General features: G+C 43.5%; 1 long non-coding RNA gene across 2 annotated transcripts in view; it reads right to left on the bottom strand.

Moving 5' to 3' along the window:
• The window catches only part of LOC120638978, a 202201-nt gene that overhangs the window by 129892 nt on the left and 46597 nt on the right, over positions 1-25712 (bottom strand). For both annotated transcript variants that reach the window (XR_005661044.1, XR_005661043.1), the window contains exon 3: positions 4700-4808. This is a non-coding gene — a long non-coding RNA (uncharacterized LOC120638978). The remainder of the gene's footprint in view (positions 1-4699; positions 4809-25712) is intronic.

The following is a 25712-nucleotide window of genomic DNA, read 5'->3' as shown; positions in this document are numbered from 1 at the left end:
TAATATCATCACTAAATTCTCCTACCTATGCAGTCTGTTTCTCTTCTTTGTGTTGTGCTTTCCCAAGTTCATTGTTCCCAGTGGGTGCTCAATAAATGCTACTACTCCTAAAACAGAACTCTTGGTTTCTTAACGATTATATTTGTTAACCCCTTACTTTGGCTTGAGGCCTTAGAGGACTCCTTCTCTAAGATGTAGGGAAAGGAAATACCTTGTCCCTATTCTATGGGTGAGCAACTGAGACCCAGATGTAAAGCGACATACCCAAAGCCAATGGCAGGAGACTAGAATCTAGATCTTCTCACTCCCAGTTCCACAGTCTTTCCTCTAGGCCACACAGTCTCCTAGGAGATAACAAACCAAGAGAAGAGATAATGATAATAATAATAATAATGGTATTTGTTAAGCGCTTACTATGAGCAGAGCACTGTTCTAAGCGCTGGGGGAGATACAGGGGAATCAGGTCATCCCACGTGAGGCTCACAGTTAATCCCCATTTTACAGATGAGGTAACTGAGGCACAGAGAAGTTAAGTGACTTGCCCACAGTCACACAGCTGACAAATGGCAGAGCTGGGAGTCAGATCAAGTCGATAGAATCACAGGATCTCCCTGCCTTACTTTGATCTTTGATTTTTCCCCACTACATCCTGCCCTGGGCCCAAATCCAGACATTCTCTCCCATTGACCCTGGCTCTGGCTCTTCCTTCCTCTCTCCCCTCCCTTTGAGCAAGTGCTGGACCAAACAGAAGAGGGGAGAGAGACAGGGAGACAATAGGCAGAGAAATAGAAAAGGAGAAAATTCAGGACAATATCTCTGCACTTCAGGTCTACCAGCCCCGCACATGCAAGGGCAGAAGTTGGAAGGCCACGCCCAGCCTGGAGGAAAGGGCAAAAGAAATAGCAGTGTCCACAGCTGTTCCATCAGTTGCTCCCACTCCCTACTTGCCTAGCTTGGCTTGTATATGCCACCTGGTTCCCAATCTTCCACCAGCCCTCTGGAGTCTGCTTCTAGCCACAGTGGCTCTGAGGTAAAGAGGTATAAAAAAGTAGCCAGGAGGGGAGGGGAGGGGAGGAGGAAGAGACAGACATACAGACCGTCAAACAGGCCAGTGGGATGTTAAATTACCCTTCGTTGGCTTGAAAAAATACCTATTAGTGTTTGGCCCCACAGACACTGGGTTTGCGAGGGACCACTCCAGCTAGTGTAGGCTGGTGCTGGTTCCTGCAGGCTTGGGGCAAGATGGAAGCTGCAAACTTTCTTCCCAGCATCCTCGAGGGGCCCTGGCCACTGTGACTCTTGGGTTAATTTATCAAATTACTCTAATGGCCTCGCTGAATCTCCTTCCCTCAGTCCTTTTTCTCCCCCTTCAACTGTGAACAACATGAAATCAGTCCAAATCCTCCACCACTCTCCCTACCAAGCTAGCAAATGGTATGGACCCAGGTCTTTGAATTATCGCTGCTTGGAGAGAGTAAACAACATAATACCGGTCCTATGATCTCACGCAATCTTTCTTCCCTCATCTAATTCAGTAATTCGATCTCAATGGCAAGCTGGATAATGTACCTCAGGAAAGAACTCCAACCTTTGTAGGTTAAAGTTGGAAGGAAGAGAATCCTTTTTCTTTTGGTGATTTGGTTCAAATGAAAAGCATAACACAGGGGAGTCTGTTTGAGAAACATGCTTTAGTAGGTATTGTTCTTAAACCAGCAGGATCACTGGGTACCATCTGGATAATCGTCCCTCAATTTAACTTTGAAAGCAGGTGCAGGAGAGGACATGCAGATTATTATGAACAGTCATTACAGTGTTATAGGTTGAGGGTAAGCCTGAAGAATATGAAGTTCATTTCCAAGTCTAAGCCAAGGAAAACCTGCACACACCCAAAGATTTTCATCAGCTAAATCTAGACATGAAATCCTGCTACTTAGTTAACTGTCCTGCAGTGCACAATTCAATGCAAAAAGGGAGACAATCAGCATACCTTTTGGAATGCCTTTGGAAAATGTGTGATGTTCAACAACCCTTACGGCTAAGAGACCTGGATCAATCCAACAGATAGTATCAACTGAGCACAATCTCCATGCAGAGAACTGTACTACATACTTGAGAGAGTAACTAGATTAGAAGACACAATTCCTGCCCACAAGAAGCTTATACTCTAGTGGATTTTCAACCAAACTTCTCTACATATATTAACACACAAAAATTGCTATATAAAACAAAATGATGCTACGTTAGTCAACTGTTTCATCAGCAGGACATGACAAAGTGATGTTAATTGCTTAGTGGGATACAGTTACAGTGAAGTTAGGCATTCAGTCATGGTAAATGAGTAAATCAGCTCAGTGATGGATTTGACTTTAATTACTTGTTTCTGTCAAGAAAGACCAATCCAAGGGGAAATCAGGAAAGAATGTGTGCATCTCAATGTGCTTATTTGCTTTTCTCCTAAAACACTTTTTTTTAACCGCAATTTGAAAAAGAGCTTCCCTATTTCCTTTGGTGCTAAATAAAGCTGTTGAAGTTCACCTCTTAACCGCACACCAGTGCATGGAAACCAACGGTGAGGAAAGATAAAAAGAATGATGGAATTTCCCAACAGGAGTGATGAAAGATATATTTGTGAAAGTGAATATAGGAGTTATTAATGATATATATTGAAAGGGAATGCTTTTAAATGCTGGTACTTATTATCACCATTTCTTTTCTGTGTGGATGCACGTATGAAGAATAAATAGGATCTGCATGAATAAGTGCTTGGTTGGAATTTGAAGCAGTCATAACAAGAGTTCTGTAAATGGCATTCTCCTTAAAAGCAGAGGACTAACCTGTTAATAAGCACAGCATTCGTTGGACAGAGGTTTCCCAGCCTCGGAACGTGACTAATTAAAGTGCAGATCCGCTGTGTCCACACGACTGGAAAAAGGATGCAACCAGGTGACAGATGACAACATTCATGAGAAGCAGCATGGCCTAGTGGAAAGTGTGCAGGCTTGGAAGTCAGAGGACCTGGGTTCTAATTCTGACTCTGCCACTTGACTGCTGTGTGACCTTGGACAAGTCACTTAAATTCTCTATGACTCAGTTTCCTCATCTGTAAAAAGGGGAATCGATACCTAGTCTCACTCCTACTTAGGTTGTGAGCCCCATGTGGGACTGGAACTGCATCCAACCTAATTAGCTTGTATCTACCCCTGCGCTTAGAACAATGGTTGACACATAATAAGCATTTAGCAAAGAGCATTATTATCATTATTCAAGATCGAGGTTCTGCATTAGCTGAAGAGAGCACACTGGGGTCATACCAATTTATGCCTGTGGTCAGCCTGCCATCACTGATAGCAGAAGAGTAGCAATCAGTCTGCTTCTCTTTCATTAGGCATCCAGTGGGGACATGGAGGGTGAGACTGGCAAAGGCCCTGGAATCCTACAAGATTGTTACACCAAAAACCAAAACAGCCTATTGGGAAAGGAGGTGGCACTGGGGGATGGGAGGGGACTCGACAAGACATGACTTATTCGGTTCAAAATCCCCAACCAGAAACAGGACGGGAATGTCTTTTTAGTAGGAACTACCGGGTGGGTTCACAGACATGACATATTCCTGATCCTGGACCTGTCATTTATCTTTTTTGAGGTCAGGAATGAGCAGAAATGTTTCTTCTTCTCCACAAAGCTTTGTGGACTAAGCTATTCAGGAACCAAGACTAATGGCAAGGGAGGAAAAATACCCCTTTGGTTTAAAGATTAGTAAATTTAAAGAACAATGGTCCTTACTCAAATTCAGTTCATTTAGTCCATTACCATTGATAAGATCCTGCAGAGAAGGGTTCGTGTCTACCAACTATCATATTGTACTCTCCCAAGCACATAGTACAGTGTTCTGCCCAGAGTAAGTGTTCAAAATACCATTAATGGATTAATTACTGCTACTTCTCCTCCCTTCATAACCTCCTCTTCCTCCTTATCACCATCATCAGTGATATTTATTGAGTGCTTACTGTGTGCAGAGCACTGTAGTACTTGGGAGAGTAAATACAGCAGAGTTTATAGAAATGGAGAAGGCATTAAGAAATTAAGTGACTTGCCCAAGGCCACACAGCAGGCAAATGGAGGAACCGGGATTGAAAGCCTCATCTCCTGACTCCCAGACCCATGCTCATTTCACCTAGTTGCAGTGCTCCTCAGAGAGTGGAGATATCATAATAATTTGCTGGGCTGAACTGGAAAGAGGGTTTTTCCTAGAACTAGACTCTGCAAGATGTGATCAAGGGTCGAAGAGCAGAACTTGATATCTGCTGGGTTCAATGACAGGAGAAGAGGTGCAGTCATTATAATAATAATAACTATATTTTTAAGTGCTTATTATGTGCCAGGCACTGTTCTAAGTGGTGGGGTAGATACAAGATAATTGGGCTGGACACAGTTGCTGTCTCACATGGGGCTCACAGGCTTAATCCCCATTTTACAGATGGGAGAACTGAAGTACAGAGAAGTTAAGTGACTTGTCCAAGGAGACACAGCAGACAAGTGGTGGAGCTGGGATTAGAACCCAGGTTCTTCTGCCTCCTAGGCCCATACTCTATCTCCTAGGCCATGTTGCATCATCCCTACAAAGATCTGGGATGGATCCCTGTTCTCTGCCAAAATCCCCCACATTTCTGACAAGTGAAGATTCCCCCATATGACTCACTTCTTCTGAAAATGTGTCCTCAGCACTCACAGATGGTGTTTGTGGAGCCTGGGAGGGAGGACGGCCTGTGCAGAGTAGAAATTCACAGGGTCCACACTGGTCCCCTCACCTGAGGGGGAAAAATTCAGAAAAGACTTATGTTTATTTTCCAGAGAGTCAAAGCAGAATCGCGAGTCATTTACTGCTCGGTTCCTGGTCTAGGATGTGACATATTTGTTTAATCCTTTATTGGTCCCCCATATATCTTAGTGCAATGGTTGTCACGGCAACGGATTTATGTCGCCTCTTGGGAAAAATACCAGGTGGGCCATGAGGGCAGCACTGCGTTGTGGAAAGTTCACAGCCGGTCTGATGGTTTGGTCTGTGAGCACATGCAATCCAGGTGGCTGGAAGCACCTAAAACCAGCTGTGCCAGGGGGCTACTTGCATGACCACTACAGCCTCCAGCAAGGCTCCTCAAGGCTAGTACAGTGCACGGCAGGGACTGGCCAAGGCCCCTGAGCTCAGTGAGCAATATAACCATTACAGTATTTATTAAGAGCTTACTATGTGCCAGGCACTTTGCCATGTGCTGGGGTGGATACAAGCAAATTGGGTTGGACACAGTCCCTATCCCACGTGGGGCTCACAGTCTCTATCGTCGTTTTACAGCTGAGGTAACTGGGGCACAGAGATGTGAAATGATTTGCCCAAGGTCACAAAGCAGAAGAGAGGCAGAGCCAGGATTACAACCCATGACTTTCTGACTCCCAGGCCTGTCCTCTATCCACTACACCATGCTGCAATATATGGGTTCTTGACAACCAGCCCAGAGCAGGTCCGCTTGTAAGCGTATGATCAATGTGAATGATACTTCGCTAACTAGCTCTCTAACAGACTTTGAAAGAATACACTCCATACAGTAGGTACCCAGTACAGTGTCCATTTCTCAGTGCCTGTGAATTCTGGGGTCAGACACCAGCCCTGCTTCAGACCCTCCCTCTGGACAAGCTCCAGAAACGACCAGAAACCATGAGATTCTCTAGCGATGATTCCATGGATCTGTCCAACGTAAACTGTTTTCCTGCAGATTTTTCTGACACAAATGTGCCCAGGCCATTGGGATGACATGAATTGTATAATTAGCCATGCAGATTGCTTTAATAGAACATGCTTAATTACTGTGAAGCGTGAGCTATTATAATCCTATCTTCCAAAGACTGGATGAGATGTAGCTTCAAATAGATGGCTTCTTTGTCTTCCCCAGGCACTAATTATTGATTTCACCGGCAGCAAAGTCCATTCACAGAAACCTTAGGTTTTTATTTAAAATCAATTTATAAAATACCCTTTATTTGCAGGGTTTGTATGGTGCTGTTGAAATACACATCTGTTGGAGTGTTTTGTCCTATGTAATTATGTAATGGAAAATGATGTCAACTGCAAAAACAAAACAAGGGAAATTGTGTGTTCCAGCTTGGGCTGTGCAGAAGAAGCTAGGGCTTCTTTTTTGCTCACCAGAATGAAATTGAGTGAACACCATCAGTAAAATCTCTTCTCTATGTCTCATTCTATTCACCACCCCCCATCCCACGCACCCTCCAGGATTTGCACTGGAGTTGTTTGGGCAGTAGTGGTGATGGTTTGCACCCAACTATTCGCCCTCTCTCCCAGTCTCCCCGGCCCTTGTGCCCAGTGGCATATTTGCACAGAGACTGGGAGAGACTGTCTCAACATAAACAGACATCACCATAGCCACACCCACATGATGTTCATCAAAAGGTCTTAAGAAAGATTGGAAGGCTCTTTTCGACTTGCCTTGGGGAAAATATGATTGATTAATCACATTTATTGAGTGCTTACTATGTGTGGAGTACTTTACTAAGCACTTGGGAGAGCACAGTACAACAGAATTAGCAGACACATTCCCTGCTCACAATGAGTTTACAGTCTAGAAGAAGAGAACAGTTTTGAGGGCGGAATGATCTCGATGGGGAGAAAGCAAAGAAAAGGGAAAAGCCAAACAACTCCCTGTTCCCCCACACACAAAATAAAATCAACCAAGAAGGAGAATGTCTACCCAAAAAATAATACAATAGTTAGAAAAGAACATAAAACACAAGAAGTAACAGAGCAGGATATATGCAAAAGGAGTGCTGTTTTCAGAGGTTAGTCTGTCTCTCCTGCTAAACTGTAAGCTCCTTGAGGATCGGAATCATGTCTACTATGTATTCTCTCAAGTGCTGAGTACAGTGCTCTGTACAAAGTAACCTCTAGATAAATATTATTGATTGGTTGATTGATTGGGGAAGGAGATTTTATCGTATCTCAATAGATCCTGGTATTTATTGAGGGCTCACTGTGTGCAGAATACTATATTAAGGGCTTGAGGGAGAATACAGAGCAAGTAGACAAGATATCTGCCATTAAGGCGCTTATAATTTAGCAGGTCCAGGTGATCTTGTCTCATGCTTAGCACAGTACTTGGTAAGTAATAAGCACTTAACAAATGCTCTTACTATTATTATCATCATCCTCATAAGCCCCTCTAGATTGTAAGCTCGTTGTGGGCAGGGCATGTGTCTGATACACAGCTATATTGTACTCTCCCGAATGCTCAGTGCAGAGCTCTGCCCACAGTAAGCACTCAATAAATATGATTGACTGACTGACTGTTGAGTATTTACCACATGCCAAGCACTGCCCTGGTAGTGCTAAGATGTAAGCAAGCCAGACATTATCCCTGTCCCACACGGGGCTCACAGCTGAAGACTGATGTCTGGGCCCCTCTGCAGAAAAAGGGTATTTCAAGCTTGATGTAGTCCATGGGGAGTGGGAGCAGGGAGGCTTACAACTCCTTGCAACCTGGGGAGGGCAAACACAGGGCCGACAGAGGGGAGCACCATAATTTCGGCCCAGAGACAAGAGTAGGCTTCTGGGTAAAGCTGGGCTGCAGGGGCCCTGTGGCACAGGGCTGCTCTTGACATCCCTTCTACTTCCCAGGATTCCCCTAGCCTCGAGGCATGCTCTCCTGTAGGAATTGGATGGTTGGCTCATATCACTGTGGGATTTTCCACTCTACATCTCACCTATTAAAAAAGGTGCAGAAACCCTGGGTCAGCATCTGCCTACCCGCAAAACTCCTGAGCAAATCAGAGCCCCGGAGTTGTACAGAGGTATTTTTATTTACATAGTTTCAGCGCTGACAATAATACTTTCAGTGAATTCAGTGGATTCAGCATCTTTCTTCTGAAGCACCGAGTGTGTGTAGTGTGTGTGTATGTATGTGCATGCATGTCCATATGTACACAAGTGTGTTTTGTGCAGCATATACATGCATCTGTGGATGTGTCTAGATGGGTGTCTGTACACAGATTTAGACTGTAGATTGTCATGGGCAGGGAGCACGTCTGCTAATCCTGTTGTATTATACTCTCCAAAGCTATTAGTACAGTGCTCTGCACATAGTAAGTGCTGAATAAATACCACTGAATATTGTACTTAGGCATGGATATATGTATGTGTGTACGTGTGTATGTGTATGGGTATGTGTACACATACAGGGCAAATGAAAGGGAATAATTTTATTTAGTACAGCAGTTTGCACACAGCAAGCACTATATAAATATGATTGAATGAATTGAATGAATTCCAGAAATAAGCCCAGCGGGGAAGCTGGAGATAGAGACAAAAGGGGCAAGGAAATGAAGATTTAGAAGACAAGAAGAAGAGTTGCCTTTCAGCAGCAGAGATCTCAGGGAGATCAGGAAACTAGGGTGGAGATTCAAAATCAGTGACAGATGACAGATGTGTCAGCCATCAGTGCAGGAGAGAAACCTCTTCTAGGGAGGAAGTCATTGTTGCCGTAAACAAGGGACTCTGTTGTTAGAGTTCCCAGCTGCACAGTGCACAACCCCACACCCATTAAGTACCCCTGCTATTTTGGGCCAGTTTAGGGTGGCGCCCAGATTGTGCCTGAGGGATGGACTGAGGGGAGGGCCAAAGGAGGGGCAGAAGCTGTTGCTGCAACCTTCTCCATGGATTACCCACCCACCCCTGGCACCAGAGTCTTCTGCCTCCAAATTTCAGCTGTTTACTTGGATATCTCCATCTTCAAATGTGCAGGAGAGCTCATTTTATAGGTGTGAAAAGGAAGTGGGGGGATGTGGGGGAGAAGGGGAGAGACAGAGAGAGAGAGAGGAGAGAGATAGTGAGGAGAAGAGAGAGAGCCTAAGAGAGAGAAGAGAGGGAAAGAACAAGAGAGGGAGACAGGGAGATGGGAGAGAGAGATTCCTCTTTTAATAATTGTGCCATTTTTTAAGTACTTACATTGTGTCAAGTACTGCTCTAAGCGCTGGGATAGACACAAGGTAATCAGATTAGACACAGTCCCTGCCTGACACGGGGCACACAGTCTTAATCCCCATTTTTCAGATGAGGTACCTGAGGTACAGAGAAGTGAAGTGACTTGTCCCAGATCACACAGCAAACAAGTGGCAGAGCCAGGATTAGAACCCATGTCCTCTGACTCCCAGGCCCTTGCTCTACCCCCTTGACCAAGCTGCTTCTCATGGATAAGAAAGGAAAGGTAAAGACGGAGAGGGGAGAGTTAAAGATGCTGGTTGGTTGGTCAGTCCCTAACCATGAAGATGGGGGTGTCCAGATAGAATTAGGATGGTGTCTACCAACTATGTTGTATTGTACTCTCCCAAGCGCTTAGTACAGTGCTCTGCACACAGTAAGCACTCAATAATTACCAATTATTGATTGACTGATGGATAACTAAAGTCCAAAAAATGCATATGCAGAAGTAGCTAGGCCTAGCGGAAAAAGCACAGGCCTCGGAGTCGGAAGATGATGATGACGATTGTGGTATTCAAGTACTTACTATGTGCCAGGCACTGTTCTAAGTGCTGGGCTGGATACAAGCAAACCTGGTTGGACACAGTCCCTATCCTAACTGGGGCTCCCAATCTTAATCCCCATTTTACAGATGAGGTAACTGAGGCACAGAGAATTTAAGTGACTTGTCCAAGGTCACATATCAGACACGTGGCAGAACCGAGATTAAAACGCAGATCCTTTCGACTCCCAGACCCGTGCTCTATTCACTAGGTTATGCTACTTCTCCGCTCTGGATTCTAATCTTGCTTTGCCATTTGGTTGCTCTGTGACCTCAAGAAAGTCAGTTAACTTCTCTGTGCCTCAGTTTCCTCAACTGTAAAATTCATTCAATCATTCAATTTCTGTTCTTCCTCCAACTTGGACTGTGAACCACATGTGGGAAAGAGGCTGGTCCGACCTGATTAACTGGTTTCTAACTGAGGGCTTAGAACGGTTCTTAACACATATGAAGCGTTCAACAGAAGCAATAATAAGCCATTCTTTGTCCAACTCTTTTTCTCTCTGTCCTGGGCTTCCCTGTTACAGCCACAGATTGAATGCCAAATTCCTCCCCTGTCATCTGCCATCCTCCCTGATTTGTTTGGCACTTGTGTCGTTCACTAGCCCCATTTCCTTTGTGCCCTTCTCTTCTCTAGTTTCTATTCTTACATTTTCCTTGGTTTCTCATCCTGTGAGGTGGGAAGGAACTTAATCACCGCCTGTATGGTGAAAGCATCATTTGCTAACAGATGGCAGATTGAATCATTTAAATAGGAGATACAGAAAGAAGTAATTAAAATGACACTCTGCTCAAGACTCAAGAAGAAAGGTCATTTTTGCCCTTAAGAAATGTATTAAATTATGGTATAATAAACAAGGTTGGCAGTGAGAAAAAAGCCCTGTAATACATTTCTGGAAGTTAATGCTAATCCATTTTCACACTTCCAATGAATGATTTTCAGTCTCAGCCCTCATATTTCTATATTTTGATAATGCGAAGGAACTCATATTATTTGATGATGTTCTATATAAAAATTTCTTGTTCAGCATTTCACCGTTTATCCATGGAGGATTTCCCAAAACTCAATTCGATTTGGTGTCATTCCACCAGGAAGGGAGGGGAGAGCAGTATTCGGGGAGGAAGGAGAAGGGGAGGGAGGAATTCATCAGTGGCGCTTTTGAACACTTACTGAATTCAAAGTACTGTACTGCTTGGGAGAGAACAGTACAAGAGAGTGAGCAGTCAGGAGGATCCTTGTCTTCAAGGAGCTTACAGTCTAGAGGGGGAGACAGACGTTAAAAGAAAGTACAGGTAAGGGAAGCAACCTGAGAATAAGGACTTGCACATAAGTATGGTAGGGGTGAGTACCTAAGGGGTTGGAGGTATAGACTCAAGAACACGGTTGATGCAGTAGGAAGAGAAAACTGTGGGGAAATGAAATGAGTGAGGGAATGATTTTAGTAGTCTCTTAAAATGGGGAGAACGGTGGTCAAACAGCTTTAAAGCAGGAGGGGATTCCTGACAGGATGGAAGGAGTGAGCAAGGGGTCAGCGGCAAGCGGTATGCGAGTGAGGCACAGTGAGGAGGTTGAACCCAGAGGAGTGAAATGCATGGGCTGGGTTGTGATGAAAGAGGAGCTAGGATGGGGAGTGGAGAGAGAATTGAATGAGAGCCTTAAATCTGCTGGTCAAGAGTTTCTGTTTGTTGCAAAGATGGAAGGGCAACAATTAGAAGGTTTTGAGGAGGAGGGAGATGTGAAGAAGGCAGGAAGATGGTGTGCCATTCAGTCTCCCACAGAGCATCTCATCTCGGATAAATCAGGGTTTTATTGGGTGCCCTGGGCACCAGGGGACAACATAAGGGCTATTGCTGTTCTCTCTTGGAGTTTCTGCCAAGCTACAGACAGTGATGGAGCCATACTGAGGCTAAGTCCCCAGGCTCTCTTCGCCCCCGGTCCCATACTTAAAAGCCGAAGCCTGGGGGAGGAAATGATTCAGGTGTGAGGGAGTTTAGGCAGGAGAGGACTAGACTATAATTCTGACCTTCAGACCTCAGGCAGAGCCAACACTTTTCCAAAATTGTGAACTCCAGGGATTGGGTAACTTTATGGAAGTTTAAAAACAAATCCAGGTGAAATACCAGTCATCTTGTCACCAGCACTTAGGTCAGTGCTTTTACAATATGTAAGTGCCAAACAAACACTGTTGTCATTATTATTATCATCATTAAGGCACACACGTGGTCAATGGTCTCTTCTTGTGGTGTCAGTGAATCCCAAGGTCAAAGATCATATAAGACAAAGGCTAATTATCCAGGGGAAAATTGAATGTAAAGATTGAGGATATGGGTGTGTAGAGGAGATGGGGAAATTTCCTCCAGCAGAGGCAGATTTTTGACAGTAACATTTCAGGGTAAATCCGTATCCAAATTAGAGTATGGTTCTCTTCTTGGAGACACACTCTGCCAGAAAAAAGCGGAACTGTATTTTGGCAGGAGAATATTGTAAAATACATGAAAGGCTGACTGATAGCTCTTTCTTCTTTATCACCCTTTCCTGGAAAAATGGGGTTGGCAGGCCAATTTCTTTGGTCAGTGGAATCAATCAAGCAATCAATGGCATTTGTTGAGTGCTTACTGTGTGCTGAGCATTGGGAGAGAACAATACAGTATAGTTGGTAGACATGATCCCTGTTCAGTCTAGGGGAGAAGACAGACAGTAAAATAAATTGCTGATAGGGGAAGGAGAACATATAAGAATTTGTACCTAAGGACAGAGAGGGGTTCCTTTCTTCCTATAGGAAGCTCTATTGAATGCCTCCTCCTTGTTGTGGGCAAGGAAGGTGTCTACCAACTCTGTTGAAAGGTACCCTCCCAAGCACGTAGTATAGTGATCTGCACACAGTAAGTGATATATAAATATCACTGATTAATAGATTACTCCAGTGCCAGGAGAAAAACAGTGCTCTGAAAACAGAAGATGGTGATGACAGTGGTGGTGATAATGATTTCAAATTGGTTTTACTGGATATCAAAGAGGTAGTCATCAATTCTGTTGTAATGCCTTTATTTAGGTGACAGTGATTTATAAATATGCTTCAATTCTGTAATTTGTTTTGGTCCTAAGTCATCACAAGCTGAGCAAAGGAAGGAATGTCCCCACTGAGTCAAACAGAGGACTGTTTAATTAAAGGCTTTTGATTGGAACCTTGGCTGGATGTTTTATTTATTACACGTTATGAACCACAGAAGCTGAAGGATGTTTTATTTGAAACTCAGGAAGCTGGTCCAGCTGTTTGGTGAAGGGTCAGGTCTACCCAGAGCCCTATAACAATAATAATTGCTATTATCATTATGTTATTTGTTTAGTGCTTATCATGACTTAAGTACTGTTCTAAGCTCTGCGGCAGATACAAGTTAATCAGGGAAGGCACAGTCCACATGAGGCTCCCATTCTAAGAAGCGGGGAGAAAAGGTGTCTGATCCCCATTATTACAGATGAGGAAACTGAGGTACAGAGAAGTTAAGTGACTTTCTCAAGGTCACACAGTAGACAAGGGGAAGAGCTGGGATTATAACCCAGGTCCAGTGACACCAGACGTGTGCTCTTTCCACTAGACCATGATGTTCCTCACTGCCCATTCTGCATATTAGTGGCTATGTAGTCCAAAATAAATTAAAGAGTATAACCACAGATTGGGTATGAAACTAATTGCTGAGACGGCAAAGAGCCTCTGTCAAATGTTGGGTTTGAGGCCAAGGAATGTGCTCAGACTCTGGGTTGGTGATGGAGGCGGGGCCCAAAGGAAGGGGAGTTACAGAAGAGAGAGAAAATGGTACACACTTGGGAAAAAGAGGACTTGGAAACTTCACTTCACTAGCTTTTTGGATCCAAGAGAAGGTCTGTACATCACTCATGTTTCAATCGATCGATTGATGGTATTTATTGAGTGTTTACTATGTGCAGAGCAATGTACTAAGCACTTGAGAGACTACAACAGATGGTAGACACATTCCCTGACCACAGGGCACTTACAGTCTAGAGGGGGAGATAGGCATTAAAATAAATTATAGATCTATATTGTGGGGCCAAGGGTGGGGTGGATATCAACTTCTTAAAGAGCAGCGATACAAGTTCACAGACAATCCAGGAGAGGGAGAAAGTAGGGGAAATGAGTGCTTATTCGGGGAAGAGCTCTTGAGGAAAATGTAATTTTAATAAGGTTTTGAAGGTGAGGAGAGTGTTGGTCTGTCAAATATGAAAAGGGAGTGTCAGGCTAGGGCCAGGTCATGGTGAAGGGGTTGGTGAGGAGGTGGACAAGATTGAAGTATAAAAAGTGAGTAGGTTGGTGTTAGGGGAGCAAAGTGTCGGGGCTGGGTTGTATTAGAAAATCAGTGAGGTAAGGAAGGAAGGAGGGAGAGAGCTGATCGAGTGCTGGTAGTAAGGAGCATCTGTTTCATGTGACTGTTAAGTGCTTACTAATTGCTAATCACTGTTTTGAACAATGAGGTAGATGCAAGTAAGTCAGGTTGGACATGTCAGGTTGGACACAGTCCCTGCCCCACATGGGTCTCACAGTCTAAGAAGGGGGAGAGTAAGATTTAATCCCCCTTTAACAGATGAGGTAAACTGTGCCATAGAGAAATTTAGTAACTTGCCCAAGATCACATAGCAGATATGTGGCAGAGCTGGAATTAAAACCCAGGTCCTCTGACACCCAGGCATGTGCTCTTTACACTAGGCCATGTAGCATCTTCGCAATACCTTTTCCATCTTCCTCTTCCCTGCCTTTCTTTCACCTCCTTGCTATCTCTTTCACTCCTTTCTCTTCTCTTCCTCCTCCAATTCTTTCTCTCCACATTTTATCTCCCTTCTCCTCCCCTTCATCTCTTCCCTCCCTCCTCTCTTCTTCCCACTCTCACCCCTACCTTCTCTCTCTCCTTCCTTATTCTCTTCCCTCCCTCCTCCCATACCTTCTCTCCCCATTCTTTCTTCCTCCTCCTGCTCCTCCTCACTATCCTCTCTTCCCTCCCTTCTCTTCCTTTCTCTCTTCCTTCTTCCAGTTTCTCTCCTCCCTCCATCCTCCTTCTTACCCTCCACTTCTCAATTCCCTTCAATTCCCTCTCTCCTTTCCTGACTGCTCCCACTTTCTTCCCTTTCACCTCTTCATGCTCTGTCCCCTCACAATCCCACCGACTCAAAGCTCTGCGCTCAGAACTCCAACCCCTCAACACTCCACACCCAATCTTGCCCCTACACTCAACATGAAAAGATGGCCCTTCTGACACCTTCCTGTCTTTCCCTGTACCTCCACCACCAACCAGAATCAGGGAGAAAGACAAGACAATGTTTCCCTGATGTGATTGGGCTGGGAGACTACTCAGACCAACTGCCCAGGCTCAGAACATGGAGCAGAGCTACTCTTCACATCATTATCATTAATGGTTATTTATTGAGTGCTTACTTTGTGCAGAGCATTGTACTAAGCACTTGGGAGACTACCACAGAATTGATAGACAAGTTCCCTGCCCACAAGGAGCTTATCCCTGTGGAATGAGATCCAACGAGGAGTCTCCCAGATGGATCTTTTTCAGAATCTCTCCAGATTCATGGAGAAGCCATTTAAAATGCTACGATTCAAATCAGCAGCAGGCTTGAGAAATGAAAATACATGTGTGAAACTCCAATTAGGTGAGACAGATGCTCTGTGAAGTGTCGCCTAGCAATGCATCTGTGCTTAGTACAGGTGAGTAGCTTGGAGCTGCAGAGCACTGAAAATTCACCTCAAAAACCCCAAATGCTACCCTCTTGACTCACTCAATCAATGGTATTTACTGAATGTTCACTGTATGTAGAGCACTGTACTGAGTGCTTGGGAGAGTACAATACAACAGAATTGGTAGATGCATTCCCCACCCTCAACAAGCTTGGAATCTTAGAAGAAGAAGCCTAATGAAAAAAAGCATAAACCTGAGAGTCAGGAAACCTGGGTTCTAATTCCCGTTCCCCCACTTGCCAGTTGTGTGACACTGGGATAGTTATTTAACTTCTCTGTGTCTCAGTTTCTTGATCAGTACAGTGGTAAATACCCTTTTTCCTCCCTCTTTGACTGTGAGCACCACCTGGGACAGGGACTGTATCTGCCATGATTGTGCTGTATTTGCCATGACACTTAGCTTACAGTAAGCATAATAAGTTTAGAGACTCATGATCTGTCCTCCCGTTACTTAGATTGTTCAACCTGTTACATAGTAAACGCTTAACAGTCCATCAGTCATATTCATTAAGTGCTTACTGCGAGAAAAGCACTGTACTAAATGCTTGGGAAAGTACAATACAAAAGAGCTGGTAGACTTACTCCCTGCCCAGAGTGATCCTACAGCCTAGAGGGAAAATACAAATAATAATAATAATAATGATAAAAACAATAAGCACTTAAATACCTTTATCATTATTACTATTATCATTATTATTATTACCTGGAAATAAGGAAGACTACATCATAAGGAGACTTATGATGTTAAAAGGTTTTGCACCTAAATTTGAACCCGGTTTTTGAAATGCAACTGTTAGACTGCTTTTGTAATGTATCCTTTAGCTTAAACCAATCCAGGATTTAGTAGGATGATTACTAGAACATTCCTTTGAGGGAATAATTGGCTATTCTCAAAGTCATGAAACCCTGTGTGGGTGGTGGAAAAGCATCAACCATAAGATGCTGGGGAACAGTGAATTTATCTGTTTGACTGGACTCAGAAATGACAAACGAAAGCATTAGTAAACGGAAACATGATCAGGGAAAATCTCCTGCGGGGTTGAGAGGAGAAAATGAACAGGGTACCTCTTCCTATTTTAGCAAAAGAATGTTCCCAGGTGAGCTGAAAGTTAGGTAATAATAACTTAAGAAAGCAAAATGAAAAAGCAGTGCCATAGAGCAAAGCTTTATCTTCTCTGCAATCTAGGTTAGTCTCATCCCAGTTACCAGGACAGCCATCGGATCAGGTCCCCGCTGGTCATTCCCTGTCCAGTGCCCATGTGGCCACAGATGTCTTTATGTCCCGTGTTCTATTTTAATAACCCAGGCTCCCCCCACCCCGACTCCCATCTCAGATCCTATGCCTTGGCATGGCCCCTGGGTTATCAGGGATCAGGAAGAGGAAGACATATGAGGAAGGGAGACCACAGATTATCTTTTTCTATGGTATTTGTTAAGCACTTTCCATGTACCAGGCACTGTAACAAGAACTGGGGTAGATACAAGGTAAGCAGGTTGGACACAGCCCCCGATCCACCTGGGGCTCCCGGCCTTAATACCCCTTTTACAAATGAGGTAACTGAGACACAGAAAAATGAAGCTACTTGCCCAAGGCCACACAGCAGACAAGTGGCCAAATTGGTATAGAGCCCAAGTCTTCTGACTCCCAGCCCCTTGCTCAATCCACTAAGCAACACTGCTTCTCCTTGACAACAGAAAAAAGGCTTCCTAGGCATCCTTATGTTGTCATTAGAGAAGCAGCGTGGCTCAGTGGAAAAGAGCACAGGCTTTGGAGTCAGAGGTCATGGGTTCGAATCCTGGCTCTGCCACTTGGCAGCTGTGTGACTTTGGGCAAGTTACTTCACTTCTCGGTGCCTCAGTTACCTCATCTGTAAAATGGGGATGAAGACTGTGAGCCCCACGTGGGACAACCGGATTCCCCTGTGTCTACCCCAGCGCTTAGAACAGTGCTCGGCACATAGTAAGCGCTTAACAAATACCAACATTATTATTATTATTATTATCATTACTTTATGATTATGAAAACAACAAGACCTAGGTAATGTAACACAAGCCTTTTGCGTCCAAGTCAACCAAAGAGGGACCAAATCATTGAATTCCATCAGTGACCAGTTGACCACTCCCAGGGCACTTCCATTTTGGCAAAGTCATTTGTTAGAACTATCAGCATCATGCCAAGATGATGGATTGAATTTTAAAGAGATAAAACCAGAAGCTCTCAATTAGAAGCTTTAGTTCTTTGGGGATACGGACTATTCTAATATCCAATCGTATTTCTTGGAGACAAGTAATCTGTCATTTGTCTCTGTTCTTGGGGGGTATTTAATGGAATCAGAACGGCCTTAGGTTCTCTATTATTCCGCCCCTTTCAGGAGTGGTTTCTTTCTTTGTCAGCAGCCTGTGGCATTTGTGCAGTTCCATTTAAAAGGCTCGCTCATTTTAAGCCTGCTGTGTGGCACTATGCATTTATATTTGATGTTGACACTTATTTTTCCTCTGTCTCGTTCCTGCTGTGCTGAAGTTCAATGAATAATTTGTTTAGAGTGATTAGTTCACAGAACTTGAACATTGAAAATATTTGAAAAAAATAGTTTTAGAGGCAGAAGTGCTAATGCTTTTTGTTCCCCCTTTATATTTTCTGAGAACATGACCCTCAGTCATTCTTTTAAAGGTGGTGGTCCAGCTGTGTACATGCTGCTGATAATATGGTTCGCTTTATCTGATATTTCAATTTTCAGTTTCAATCATTAGTTTCAGGGGTTTAAGGAGTGGTCTTAAACCCTTCTAAAAATACATTCCAACTTTCTCAAAATCTTAGAACTAATATTGCTAAGAGACTCAATGTTATTAATTTTTGATTGATTTTGTTCTGAATAATAGCCACTGAATGATTGAATGTGTATTTCAAATTAAGTTAATGTAAGTAAAGAGGCACTTTTTAAAGTTACAAGATTCCCATTATCATTATTGCTTTGGCAAATTGAATTATAGTCATTTCTAAAGCAACCATTTTTGCTTTCAGAGAAAATATTTCAATTATGCTTCTGGAAGCCTCATGTGTAAGGTGACCATTCATTCTGGCTTCCTTGGGGAAGTCTCCATCTCGAAGAACCAGCTCGGAATCCCAGAAAACATGTTGAAAATATCCAAAGGAGTGAGGTCTCACATTCTGAGCATGTTCAGTTGCTCTGTCCCCTTGAACCTGCCCCAACTTCTTCATAATAATGATGATAATAATAGACATAATAATCACTAAGGCATTTATTAAGTGTTACAAGGTTACAAGATCAGACACAGTCACTGTCCTGAACAAAGCTCACCATCTCTTATGCCCATTTAACAAATGAGGAAACTAAGGCCCAGAGAGGTTAAGAGACTTCCCCAAGGTCACACAGTAAGCTAGTGTTGGAGTTGGGGCTCAAACCCAGGTCTCCTTATTCCTAACTCCTAGCCCATGCTGATTTCACTAGATCACACCTCCTTTCAGTTCTTGGAACAAAGCAAAATGGTTACCCAAGTATGTTCGATTAACCCTGCGTCTCTCTTTCTTTCTCTCCAGAAAGACATCCAGCCCCACTTTTTATTGGAAGTCAAAGCTGGCCCTGGCCCAGGAGGGCTGGATTTTAAATATCTGGAGATTTTAGTGCTCTTTAAGGATTCATGTCCCTCCAGAACCTGCATTTCAATCTGAAGCAACTTCTTCAATGGCAGAAGTAGGAGCCTTCTCTGAGCCTGAAGGACTGAAGCCTTCTAACTCCGAGCTAAATCAGCCTGCCTCCTGTGCTGCCACTGCCTAGTTTCGGGAACAAGAATTGGGACCAGGAAGCCAGACACCCTGACCGGGCCCTGATCCAGGCTCCTGGGCTGCCCTGTTGCCATAGCAACAGAAAAGTGAGCAGACACCTGGGGAGAATCTCAGAGGGATCGTCTGTGTAGCCTGTCCCTGAAAGACTTTGTTGTTCCACAGAAAGCAATTTCCTGACTTTTCCTGAGGAAAATCAGCAGCCCTCAGAAGATAAATTGTTCTCCCAACATATCTTCAGGGTTTTCCGCTCAGAAAATTGTCTTTGGGGACGTTTCCCAAAACATCACATTCCTCACACCCAAATCTTCAAACTTATTCTCCCCAGCAAGCTACTGCTTGTCACTTTATCACCAACAGTAGGACGTGGGTTTGTTTTATAGCTTCACCAAGAGCTCAGAGATGTAAACAAATTGCTTTGTCCCTCTTTGGCCACATAATTTATCAAACTTGAAACTTCACTTGCTTTATTACATTATTTTTCATGTATGCCGACCTCCTTCCTCCTCTTCTGCTATTGGTCATGGAAGTTTCCTGGAGATCAACCGTAAGGGCCAAATGGAAGCCCAGGTTAAAGATCACCGCTCTATCAATGGATGCCTCTGGGGTTTAGCTACGGGGTCTTTCTGTAGATTCACAATCAACTTCACTTTCCCCTCCTTGAGTCCCTTGAGGGACAGTCCATGTCTAATTCCCACCCTTGTACTGCTTCCCAGAGCTTAGCACGGTGCTCTGCACACAGTAAGAGTTCAGTAAATACTATTATTCCTACTACTTCCTCCCACCCCAGAATCAACTGGGTAGATTTGGATCCAATAGAACAAGAAAATTGGGTAGCAAAGGTGACCACTTTTTTGAGTTCACTGTGAATCGAGGGACTGGAGTTTCAGCGGTCATGTGAGGTTCAGTCAACCAGTGAGATTTATTGAGTGAAACCTGAGTTCTAGGCACTGTACTGAGCACTTGGCAGAATACAGAAGTAGCAAGACACACATTCCCTTCCCTCAAGCAGGTTTCATTTCAATGGGAGATGGACGAATAGGATTTACAGATAGTGAAAGCAGGAGGAAGAACAAGGATAAAGCCGGAAGCAGTACAGACGCATCAGAACAAAACAGCCAAATCAATCACTAATTTACAGAAAAATGGATAAAAACAAATAAATCCAAAAATTATGAACCTCTGCCTTTGGCTGAGGATAGGAATAGAATATACAGTGCTAAGGCTGTGGGTTGGGCTGATGTGCCTGGGGTTTTGTGAATCAATCAGGGAAGACTTCCTGGAGGAGAGATGATTTGCAGGTAACTTGGAAGGAGAAAAGAGCTGTGATCTGATGAGAATGGTGAAAGAGGGAGTTGCAGGCTAGAGGAAGAGTGTGAATGAGTGGTTGGAGTAAACTAGAAAGTAAACTCTAAGGGCAGGATCACATCTAACTCTATTGTACTCTCCCAAGCACTTGGTACAGTGCTCTGCAGCCCGAAGGCTCTCAATACATATTATTGGCTGATCTATTGGTTGATTGATTGATTGGAAGTGGGGCACAGCTGGTGCAAATTCACATTCACCACTGCCAGGGTGAGGCTTTCAGCTGTTTCAGATTTGACTTGAAAGAAGCAGGGTAGCTTTGTGGAAAGAGCATGAGAGTGGGAATTGGGAGTGAGGTTATTGGCAATTGATGAACCAAAAGACTTACGAATTTGCCCATAAGGCAACATGAAAACAGGAACAAGAAGCCACCTGATCACACTCAGGGCCTCCCTGAGCCAAAAAAGTCTGAAAAATTCCAGGTGGAACTAGATGAACTCCTAGTAAAAGATTCCACTGAAGTCACTGAGCAAATGAATTTAGTAAATCATCTTTTTGTTTATTCAATCAAAATGTGGGAACCAATATTCAAGTCCATTATGGCAAAGTAGGGAAAACAGTGTGATTGATCGCACTAATAACAGGGAACAGTGTCAGAGGAAAGGTAGCAGCAGATGTGTGCAAAAGAGAAATCTGAGTGTTCTGGTTTTCAGGTGTGCATTATTTCCAGGAAGCACCCCTAGAGAAACACATTGAAAAGGGAAAATCATCTTTAACTGAAGCAAAACTGCACCAATATAGTCACTGTTCTGCTTCTGTCATTTTAAAAAAAACAGACTTGTGGCTCTTTGGTGTTATTTTTATTATACTATATGATAATACCCAATATATAATAAAATAAGAAAGGTTGTGGTTTCTCTTCAACATCTACTATCCCCTTGCACATGGATTTACCCCACCCTCAGCCCTACAGCTCTTATGTATGCATCTATAGATTACATATCTGTATTAATGTCTGTCTCCCCCTCTAGACTGTGAGCTCATTGCAGGCAGGGAACATGTTGTTTGGTTTTTTTGAGGCAGGGGGAGAACGTAGTGGCGTTGATGGCATTTTTCAAGCTCTTGCTATCTGTCAAACACTGTTCTAAGCACTGGGTCAGAAACAAGACAATCAGGTTGGACACAGTGCCTGTCCCACATGGAGCTCACAGTCTAAGGGAGTGGGAGAACATGTATTGAATCCCCATTTTGCAGTTGTGGAAACTGAGGCACAGAGAAGTTTGGAAACTTGCCAAAGATCACAAAGCAGGCAAGTGTATCTACCTCAGAGTTTAGTACAGTCCTTGGCACACAGTAAGCCCAGGGAAAGCAGTATGGCCTAGTGGATAGAGCCCGGGCCTGGGAGTTAGAAGGACTTGGGTTCTAGTCCCAGCTCTGCCACTTGTCTGATGTGTGACCTTGGGCAAGTCACTTTTACTGCTCAGTGCCTCAGTTGCTTTATCTGTAAAATGGAGATTAATGCTGTGAGTCCCTGAGGTACAGAGAATGGGTCCAACCTAATTAGCTTGTATCCCCTCCAGAGCTTAGTATAATACCTGGCACATAGTAAGTGTTTAACAAATACCATAGACAATTATTATTATTATTATCAAATAATATCACCATCATAATAACAGTAAAGCAGATCATTGGTGCTGCACTGGTAGCAAAATCCTTGCAAGCGTTTACACAGCACTGTCTTGTCCCCGTGGGACAGACTGTGTCCTTGAGCAATGACCAGCACACACATCCTGTACCCTAAGAAAGAAGCCTTACCTCTTGAAGATCCAATAAGTCAGGCCCTTCAGTTCAACGTCTCTGTAGACTTTCCAAGGATTAATATATCTTCCAGAAATATTTTTGTTTCATTGAGACAGTTTCATTGTGGCACCCCCACACCACCATCATCTGAGGTTAATGTGCCTGATATCTCTGCCCTTGTAAATATTTTAGTGCCCAGAACTGTAGGGAGACATTAGTGTGCCAAACTAGAATTCTTCTTGGCAGATTTGTACAAAAGGGGGAAATGTTGATCTGTTTCTGGACAGTCCTGCCAGAGTCAGGGGAATGCACAAAATGACCTTTACAGGACACGTTCAGTCCCTTATTATCTGAAAAGGGGAAGACTGCCCTGATTCTGGAAACAAAATTAAACCTGACAGAAGAAAGTCTCCTCTAAAGAACTGTTTTCTAGATTTTTTTAACTCCAGCAAGTCGTGGGGGAAAAACTTCCAGTATTATTCCAAGGTTTTTCTTATTAATTTCCCAGACCTATGAAATTGTTAATTGGATGGCGTTTCACTCTCAAGGAAGCGAGAAAGTTTCAGCATAATCGTATCACATTTTGTTTCCCTCTCTGCTGGAATTCTCCAGGGGTTCATTAGCTGATGGTTACGAAAAGCAGGCCTCCTGGATTCTGGACTGGTGGATATCAGGGCCCTTAATTATTCAGTAACGAGCCTGCACAGGTCATTCTGAAGACACAGAGCTCATGCAGCTCTGAATAATAAATTACTCTACTTCAAATTGTCTTTATGTCCTCTGAAAATGCATGACACTAGGACCTCAGTCTATTTTGCCAGTATTTCAAAATAAATCCAGTGAAGCAACATGGCCTAGTAGAAAGAGCCTCAGACTGGAAGTCGGATGACCAGGGTTCTAATCCCATCTCCACCACTTGTCTGCTATGTGACTTTGGGGAAATCACTTAACTTCTCTGTGCTTCAGTTTCCACAACTGTAAATTGGGGATTAAATTCTCCTTCCTCCAATTTAGACTGTGAGCACCATGTGGGACAAGGACTGTGTCCAATCTGATTATCTTTTTATCTACCCCAGTGCTTAGTACAGTTTCTGGCATCTAATAAGCCCTTAACTACCATTAAAGAAATTAAAAAGAGTTGTCAATAACTTGGTTTAAATCAACGTTCCTGTATATTGGAGATTTAGACATGAATTTATTGCACAAAACCTTGCAATCTGATTCACAATTATCTGCTTCTTCATGGGACAAAGATGTGATTACACATTCTCTCCTGGGACTAGTTACCCCAAAATCATATTGAGTTTGCTACAGAGGATCCCCAAATCTGCATTTGACCCATATGATCAGGACCACAGACTGTAACCACCTGTGGGCAAGGATTGCATTTACCAATTCTAAAGTGCTAAAGCACAGTAAGGTCTTAACAAACACCACTATTAGTTATTATATCTCTACTTAATTTTTAATACCGGGATTCCTTCCAGTGCTCTCACTTGGAGAGAGAGCACTCCAGCTTTGCTGTGCACACCCTGTTAGTAGCAGAAATGTGTTCTATGTTGGGTATACACATGCCCACTGAACAGCACCAAGGAATCTGTTTTCTTCTTCTTTTGTAGGCTCGTGAGCACTGAGTACGGTGCTCAGCGCACAGTAGGTTTAGTGTAAACATCAATTGATCGATTGGCCTAAAGACATGACTGCTGTGTTTTGCTTTGAGGATAGTTACCACTCAAATAGATCTATTACAGAATAGTGTGATTGCAAAGCCACTCTCCAATAACACAATACTGTAGCACTGCTTGAGCAACAAGGATGTATATAACCTGGAATATAACACGCCAGAGTTCTCTGAGCAAAGCAGTCAAGAGTTGTAAGTAGCAAACATCTAAAGTGTTTGAGATTGGCAGTTGATTTAGATCTACTGAAGTGTCAGACCTCAGTTGAGTATCAAGTCAACGTATGTTCAGCATTTTGGCAAGGACTAGTTGTTTTTTTTCTTGTGTGTGTGTGTGTGTGTGTAGTTAACATTTAAGTGTTTAAACTTAATCTTTTATTACAATCTTTTGTTATTGACACCAGTTTACTTAGTTATCAATCCCATATTCAGTCCATCACCAAATATCATCCCCAACGTTTCCTGAATCCACCCCCTCCTCCTCACAATAATAATAATATTTTTTTAAGCACTTAATATATGCCAGGCACTGTACTAAGCGCTTGGATGGAATCAAGCACAATGAGTTGGACAAAGTCCCTCCCCCACATAGGGTTCCCAGTCTTAATCCCCATTCTGTTACCAAATTGTACATCCCAAGCACTTAGTACAGTGCTTTGCACGTAGTAAATACTCCTGAATGAAATTTACAGGTGAAGTAACAGAGGCATAGAGAAGTTACGTGACCTATCCGAGGTCACACAGCAGACTGCCACCCTGCTGGTCCAGGAATTTGTCCCACCCCATCTCGACTACTGCATTAGCCTCCTCCTTCTCACAGATCACTCTGCCTCCAACCTCAACCTCCTAGACCATCCTTCACTCTGCTGCTCAGATTATTTTTTCTAAAAACCATCATTCTACTCTTGCTTCTCCTTTCTTCAAAAACCTCCAATGGCTGTCCATCCATCTCCTCAAGCAGAAGCCCCTGACCATCAATTTTAAGATGCTGGATCAGCTCTCTCCCTCCTGCTTATATGCACTCTTCTCCCACTCTATCCCATTTTCATGGATTTTGTTCCCTCAAGCCCACCTACTCTCTGTGTCTCATTCTTGTCTCCCCTGCTGCCCACTTCTTCCAAACACCTTCCCTCCTGCCAGAAACTCTCTTCCCTTCACACATGGTGGACTACTTTTCTCCCCCTCTTCAAAACCCTTCTGCAATTCATTTCATACAGAAGGTCTTCCCTGATTAATTTCTCACTTCCCCACCTTATGTTCCCCAACAGCCTCCTCGGTGCTTCCATGCCACTGAAGCAGATGGGTACTTTCTTAGGGCTATTGTTAAGCTCTTTCTATGTGCCAGGCACTGTACTAAGTGCTGGGGAGATATAAGTTTATCCGGTGGGCACAGTCCATATCCTACATGGGGCTCACAGTCTTAATCCCCATTTCACAGAAGCACAGAGAAGTTATGTGACTTGCCAAAGTTCACACAGTAGACAAGTGGTGGAGCCGGGATTAGAACTCATGTCCTTATGACTTTCGGGCCCATGCTTTTTCCACTAGACCACACTGCTTCCCTTTACTTTATGCCTAATGTACATACTTACATACTCTATTACCTCCTTCTATCAGTAATTCATTTCAGTGTCCACCCCTCCCAGTGAATTGTAAGGCTCTTGAGGGCAGCAGTCATGGTCTACTAATTCTAGTGAACTCTCTCAAGTGCTTAGTACAGTGCTCCTCACACAGTAGGTATTCTATAAGTACTATCAATTGAATTGATTGCTAGCCACAACATTAACAAA

Source organism: Ornithorhynchus anatinus, chromosome 18 (genome assembly GCF_004115215.2).
Source record: "Ornithorhynchus anatinus isolate Pmale09 chromosome 18, mOrnAna1.pri.v4, whole genome shotgun sequence".
Taxonomy (NCBI): Eukaryota; Metazoa; Chordata; class Mammalia; order Monotremata; family Ornithorhynchidae; genus Ornithorhynchus; species Ornithorhynchus anatinus.
The sequence above is the reverse complement of the archived record's forward strand: the minus strand, read 5'-3'. Positions and strand labels throughout refer to the sequence as shown.